Source organism: Leuciscus leuciscus, assembly GCF_965113295.1.
Source record: "Leuciscus leuciscus genome assembly, chromosome: 9".
NCBI lineage: Eukaryota > Metazoa > Chordata > Actinopteri > Cypriniformes > Leuciscidae > Leuciscus > Leuciscus leuciscus.
In genome coordinates this window covers 43,774,430-43,782,214 of record NC_138733.1, presented here as the reverse complement: position 1 = coordinate 43,782,214, position 7,785 = coordinate 43,774,430, and positions in this window count along the sequence as shown.

The window sequence follows — 7,785 nt, the reverse complement described above, 5'->3', positions numbered from 1 at the left end:
AATTACATTCACTGCATCTTCACCTCAGAACTGGAGTTTGTGAGTGATATGCCAGACATTGCCATCATGCACAAAACATGTCAAATGCTAATGACTCAATAAAGCAGGGAATTGAGGGCAAATTTGGCTGGTGTGGAGAGAACGTGAAGAAGGTTTCCTAAGGTTAGTGGGACTGGAAAAGTTTTGCTCAAAGTCTTAAAGCTGCAGTTAAACCTTCAAAAAGTGTTCAGAGCACCACATGTCAATTAATAAATGACACAAATTAATTGAATTGAAAATGTGAACAATTTCTACTCCACTCTCCTGCAATACTGCCAAGTTGTTTTTATCTTGTATTAGTCACTCATCTTCATGTCCCCTGAACTCCCAGGTCATAATTCCCCAAACTGTCCTATACAGCGCAATGTGAAACTGCGTGTGGTCTCCCGCAGTCATATGGAGAAAACTCTAGCCTGACTGCCTTTAAACGCAGCAGCGTGAATCTGCATTAATCCACATCAACAGAATTCTGCAAATAATCAATTAATTGATAATAAAGATTTTTTTTTTTATAATATTAGAGCATCTTTTTATAGCCTATTTAAGATATTTTAAGATGTTTTTAAAGACTCACGGGAACCATGTGTTCCTCTTTGGTGGAATGAGGTTTGCCAGTCTCCAACCAATCTGCTGACACCATCAACGCCTCGTTCTGCAAGCGCTAACAGGAACTAATCCATAACCATGAACAAACACACTTAGGGCCCTATTTTAACGATCTGAAACGCAAGTGTCAAGCGCAAAGCGCAAGTAACTTTGTGGGCGGATCTCGGCGCTGTTGCTATTTTCCCGGCGGGATAAATTACTCTTGCGCCAGGCGCAAATCTAAAATGGGTTGGTCTGAAGTAGCTTCATTATTCATAGGTGTGGTTTGGGAGTAACGTGAAATAAACCAATCAGAGCGTCAGCTCACATTCCCTTAAGAGCAGATGCGCTTTTTCCATAGCGGATTGCTATTGTAACGGCGGATTTGCCAGACGCGCGCCAGGAGCGGTTCACAGCCGAGGAGAGCAACGCTCTCGTCACGGCCGTAAAAGAGAGAAGTTACATTGAAATGGAGAAACCCACCCAAATTAACTTCGGTTAAACAGGCGTATGATAATTTGGGTAAATGTGTAAGCTAGATGTATGCTTTTATAATAAATTGTCTATCTATCTATCTATCTATCTATCTATCGTAATAATGTATGATTTGCAAAAATGAAAACTGCCGCTTCTGTGTAGATGAGAGAATCAAAGTGTATGCGCGTTGTGCACACGCTACATTGATTATGGCCAAGCATGCGCCCTTAAAATAGCATATGAATAACATGCGCAACGCGCCACTGATTTTAAACTATTTTTTCCTGGTTAGTGGCGCAATTGTTTTCTAAACCTGCAAAATAGCAAGAAGGAACGTTTGCGCCGGAACACGCCTCCTCTTTGCGCTGAACCGCCCCCGGGAGCGCAAGTGTATTTCCTAACTTACCGACGTGCTTCTGTGGAGGGAAAAGTCTGCTTTGCGCGGGTGCAAAATAGGAATGATACATGCGTCGGTGTACAAAGTCACTTGCGCTGGGTGCAAGATAGGGCCCTTAGTTTGTTTATATTTGGCATTGTGTACTATGAATATTTTTGCTCATGATAAATTGCTTGTAATGTTCCTTGTTTGTTAGCGAGAGGAGAGATGTCCTAGACCTAGACAACGACTAACATTAAAATTGTATATACTTGAGAATTTTAGGGAGGGGGAGGGGACGGGATGAGGAGGAGGGAGGGTCGAGCTAGCCTCCGTTTTGTTTGACAATACTTTGAACGTCTACAAGAAGTGGCATCCCCTTCCCCTAACATTGCTTAGAGCAACTTTAAACTCAGTCCCCATAAACTAACATTACAGTAGCACACTGTTTTTTTATACACCACATGAGAATGTGTTATTACACAATGTACCATTCATTTGAACTAAATACTTGAGCTAGTCTCCAGTAATACAAAATAAACACTTTGAGTTCAATGAGTATAACAAACATTTATAACCAATTCTGTAATCATTCAACGGACAAAATAATTAGTAATAACTCTTTGATCCCCGAATATAAACGGCGGTCGCACAGAAATAACGAGACAGTGAAAGATGTGCTGTTGTTCACAACGGAGCCGCTCTTGTAATGATGATCTTTTCTCTGCGGCTCAGGGTTATCCGTACAGTCTCTCAATAGCACATCGTCTCCCCCTACTGTCCACTCAGGGCACTTCATGTCATCAGCCCAGCATTTATATTGAAGCAATATCATAAACACAATAAAATAATCAAATACATAAAAAAAAAAAAAAAAATATCCAACAGGGTGCCACATTAAAATAAAAAAAAACTGTTCAGTAATGTTAGAGGTAAAACCCTGGGCATATGATACTTCTAATTTTATATCAGAGAGACACACACCTGAGCAAAAGTGTGTTATTTGTAGCAGTTTTGTTCTGGTTGTGACAGTTGTCTGAGCAGGCAAGAGCACAGATCTAAAGCTAGTGTGTTTGACATTGTTTATCACTTTAATTAAACCACTATTGAAACATCTCAATCCAGCCAGCCTGATGTAGCAAATCAGCTCAAAAAGGGAATATATAAATAATAATTAATCATAACTCATTATGATCAATTATTGCCTACATTTTTTAAATCGCCCAAAAAGGCAATACATAGCCCATGTATTTGTATCTATATATATATATATATATATATATATATATATAATTACAACGAATTATAATCAATTATGAATATATGGATAGGCTAGATCAGTTTTCAGAATAATTAATTAATTTCACATCGAATAAACTGTTCATTCACCGAACCGACAGTACGATCTTCTGATAAACTCTCAAGAAAGGTTATTCTTCTGGTCATGAATAATAACTTTCCTGTTCTATTAGATTACTGAAGTAATCAACAATATAAAAGCCTGTAGCTTAAGATCACACATTTAAGAGACTTTGTGATCAGCAAACAGAGATAATCAAGCGTATAATGGGTTTTAATAAATGACACTACAAATACATGTGACTACACTTAAACAAAGAATGCATTTAAACAGAATAATGAAAAGCAAAGAAAGAAAGAGAGAGCAGATCACAGAATGGCAAATATCACAAACAGTTAACCTTTGAGAGCCAGCAAAGATTCAAATCATCTTAAAGCAGGGGCAAACAATCTTAAACACATCTAAATATCAATAGAAATAATACTTGCATTGATCTTTGGTGCTGAGCATGAATGCGAGTGTGTGTGTGTGTGTGTCTGTGTCTGTGTGTGTGTGTGTGTGTGTGTGTGTGTGTGTTTGTAGATGGAGGAACCTTTTCACAGTACCTAGAACTATTGGCTAAAGTACCCGTATGTTCCTGCGGTGCGAACACGCCGATGCACCCTTGCACGGTTTATTCCCATCGTTTGTCACTCGCAGAACGTAACTACGATATTGGTAACAGAGAGCTGTTGGCTGTCAAGCTGGCATTGGAGGAGTGGCATCATTGGTTGGAAGGCTCGGGGGTTCCTTTCATCGTCTGGACTGATCACAAGAACCAAGAGTACATTAGATCCAATAAACGTTTGAACTCTAGGCAGGCTCGGTGGGCACTTTTTTTCGGTCGGTTTGATTTTTCTATCTCGTACCGTCCGGGCTCTAAAAACATCAAGCCCGATGCCTTGTCTCGCATTTCTGATCGTTCTGAATGTCCATCCTCTCCTGATTCCATTGTGCCGGAGAAACTGGTAATTTCTGCGGTCACTTGGGAGATCGAATCGAAGGTTCGCAATGCCTTAACAAGGGGTAACACCTCCGTACGGCTGCCCACCTACTCGTTTATTTGTGCCTGAGGGTTTGTGGTCCTATGTCATCCGCTGGGGTCACTGTTCCAAGATTGCTTGTCATCCAGGAGTTAATTGTACTATTTTTCTAGTTAAGCAGTGGTTCTGGTGGCCATCTATAGCTTGTGACATTCGTAGTTTTGTTTTGGCCTGCTCTGTTTGTGCTGTCGGGTTAGACTTCCAATCAGCCCCCGGCGGGCCTCCCTCAGCCGCTGTCTATCCCTTTGAGACCTTGGTCCCATATTGCGCTAGATTTTGTTACAGCCCTCTCACCCTCCCAGGGCAGAGAACAGCGATCAAGACAGAGAACCGCTATCAAGGCATTTGTCGATCGGAAACCTGAATGAAAAACATACGTCACTTACTCCGTTGCTCTGATTGGTTGTAGGTCTATCCAATTGAGTGCAGAGGCATTTTCTTTCCTGGTTCGGTTGAAACGCCTCTTAATCACAGTCCAATGGAGCAGTATCAGACTCATATTCTGACTAGAATCTGTGTATGACGACGTCAGGCTACTACATTTAGGTTACCAGCCACCAATTTTTCATAGTCTGGAGTCCGATGATGCGGTTTCCTCCACTCACCGTCGCACCTGGAGGAAGGCCAGATTGGTTCTCCACCGGGTACGAGCGCGCACTAAGGCCCAGGCCGATTGCCACCGGTCAAGGCCTCCCGAATACGCCGTTGGTCAAAAAGTGTGGCTTTCTGCTCAAAACATTACTCTCCGTACCGTTTGTAATAAGCTTGCTCTCAGATTTATTGGCCCATTCGCTGTCACTAAAGTGACAGTCTGCCTCAAACTTCCTCCGGTGTACAGGAGAATTCATCCGGTTTTTCATGGATCCAATTCATTCACCCATTAACCCCCTGAGGTCGGCTGTATCGCCGGCGATACCAGCTCGCTTTTTTTTATCAGTGTAAAACAAACTCATAAATACTCTGTTGACTTTGATTTTCCATAGGAGTTTCATACATCAATCGATTCTGTTAAATGTGTATTATTTTTGTGTATACTCACAATAAAAACAAAGTGTTGTGCTTTTTGCCAAATAAAGAAAAATAAACACGAAGCGAGTTCTGCCTTCTCTCTGCCAGTGAAGTCCATTCTGAAACGCGTCCGAAAATGAACAATAACTGAGCGAATACTCAGTCAAACAGGCATACAGACACACAGGCATGAAGCTTGAATTCTCTTCTTTTAAATGAAATAATTTATATAAAAAACAAATATTCTCATCTTGTGAAATCTGTATTAAAAGAGAGCGATTCCAGTCGAGCTCATCTCAGCTCATTACGTTTTAATCGGCCCCGCCCACGGAGAGCGCGCGCTATTCAAACGCAAATGACTGAGACGATCCCATACAAACTGTGAACGCCCACATATCAGCTCGAGAAAACACATCAAGTTTATTCAGATCATTACTTGTCTACACTGTCTCGCAGCGCTGTGAGGAATAATACTAATGGAAAACGTACCTCAGAAGTGCTGGTATTTCGAGGAGCAACGGATGGAATACTGTAGTAAGTTTTTTTTCATTCTCAAGTAAATCGCGTTTCTGTCTGTGTGTGAATGAATGAACGGCAGAGATGCGCTGTTTACCACAACTCGCAAAAAGACGGTTTAAATTTGAATTGCGTTTCTGTGTGTGAATGAATGATCTGCTTTTAGCAAACTATTTTGCTATACTGAGTAAAAATCGACTGAAATATGTTGAAATAAAATGTATTTGTATAAGCAACGTATTAAACTGCAAATTAACATTTATATTCCTTATAATAAAAACGAAAGACCTATGTTACAGACAAATGAAAGACAACATTTCGTTGATTAGTTTTGGATAGATTACACATTTTTACTGTAAAATATCTGCCACCTCAAATAAGCTTTTGTTTGCCAATTTTTGCTAATATGTTACATATAGTATGTTTTGTCAATGTAGGCTATATTCGAAGTAATGAATCCTTAACTTTGAAATATGTATGATAAAATGTATAGGCCTACTTTAGTTTTTACAAAGAAAGATTACCCTTCAATTGTTGTTGTAATTGTAACCTTTTTAATAAAAAATATATATTTACAAGGTAGATGTAAACAAATTTTAAAAGGTAAATATAAGCCTTTTCTTTAAATAATTTTTATTGTGTTTTATTATTGACAAATTTGGGGAGAGGATACATATTCCTAAACTGAAAATACAGTATGAGAATTAACTGCACAATTACTAGACATGTTTTCCTTGGATATTATACAATTTGTGAAAAAAAAAAAAAATTGACATGCTTCCAACTGTGAACCAATTTGGTAGAATATATATATATATATATATATATATATATATATATATATATATATATATATATATATATATATATATATATATTGCTCTTGCATTCTTTCTTGTGGCTATAGGTGACACACCTGAATGAATGGCTCATTAAGTATGCGGGCCCCATTGTCTCCTCAGGTGTGAACCACTACATATGCATGATGCTGTTGAATGGTTGACGCCCCTTGCGCATATTGCCTTTACAAACAAAAAGTGTTTTACAAGATTTAAATCAATGTATTGTGTTATGTGAATGATAAGGGCAGGATGATTTTCACATCATTTTGAAGAAAAAACTCTAGGCAAAGACATCAATTAGTCAAAAGTCTTATTGACACGTATTTAGTATGTGTTTTGTGGCCTTATTTCAGAAACTTTAGTTTTTAGTTTTTTCAATAACCATGCATAAACATTATTCTCTCAAAAATACAAACATGTACATGCATGTTGCTCACATATTATGGTAGCCCTGTTTGTGCTAAATAGAGTGTAATTATACCTTTGCCATTAACATGTTTATAAATAACTGAAAAAAGCACAAATGTCAGAGCATGTCAGAACACCTCCAGGGCCCAGAAAACCGCTCAGACTCCAGAGGGTTAAGAAGAGGATCTGTGACCTCTGGAAGCATCTCTTTCAGTAGCTTAGTCGGTATAGGGTCTAACATACATGTTGTCGATTTAGATGATTTAACGAGTTTAGTAAATTTTTTCCTCTCCTTTAGCAACGAATGAATCAAATTTTTCTTCAAGGAGACTACAATGCACTGCCTGATGCGATACTGTAGTAGAGGGTTGCATAGTTATAATTTTCTCCCTGATATTATCAATCTTGTTAGTAAAGATTGCCTGATCGATTGCTCCTGTCTGCCTCGCTGCCTGCTGTGAGTTTGTTTGCTTCGGTGCTGTAAGCTCCGTCTTAGCCTTGTATTTCTTTGTTTTGAACCATCATTTACTACAATTTCTAGTTGTTTATACTACTAAAAACAGCTTACCCAACATCTCAGATTAACCTGACATCGCTAGCTTCCATTACTACTAGCACAATTCGCTAGCTAGCCTGTTAACGCGCCACCCGTGCGCTCAGTTATTTTATTTTATTTTTTTTCTCTCGTGCGCTCGCGCCTTTGAGTTCATAAAAAGCTCAGGTGAGTAATAATTAATTAATAATAATAATTCATTACATTTATATAGCGCTTTTTCTCAGCACTCAAAGCGCTTTACATAGAAGGGGGGAATCTCCTCAACCACCACCAATGTGCAGCATCCACTTGGATGAGTAAGAATCAGTCAACAAACACGGTGAGTGATGTCTTGTCCTGTTATTGTCACCTGCACTTCATGTCACCTGTTTAGCATAGCCTTCTCTGTCGGCAATATAGAATTTATATGTGATAAATGCAAGGAGTCAGTTAGGCTGACGGAGAAGATTTCAGAACTAGAGACACGCATCCAAACTTTAATTGAGGATAGTAAGAGTGCTAGAGCTTCAGATACTATTTTGGATGCGCCTAGCATAGTGAACTCTTTACATGATGCGGTTCCAGCTGAATTAGTGCCTGTGCAGCCAGGCAAATGG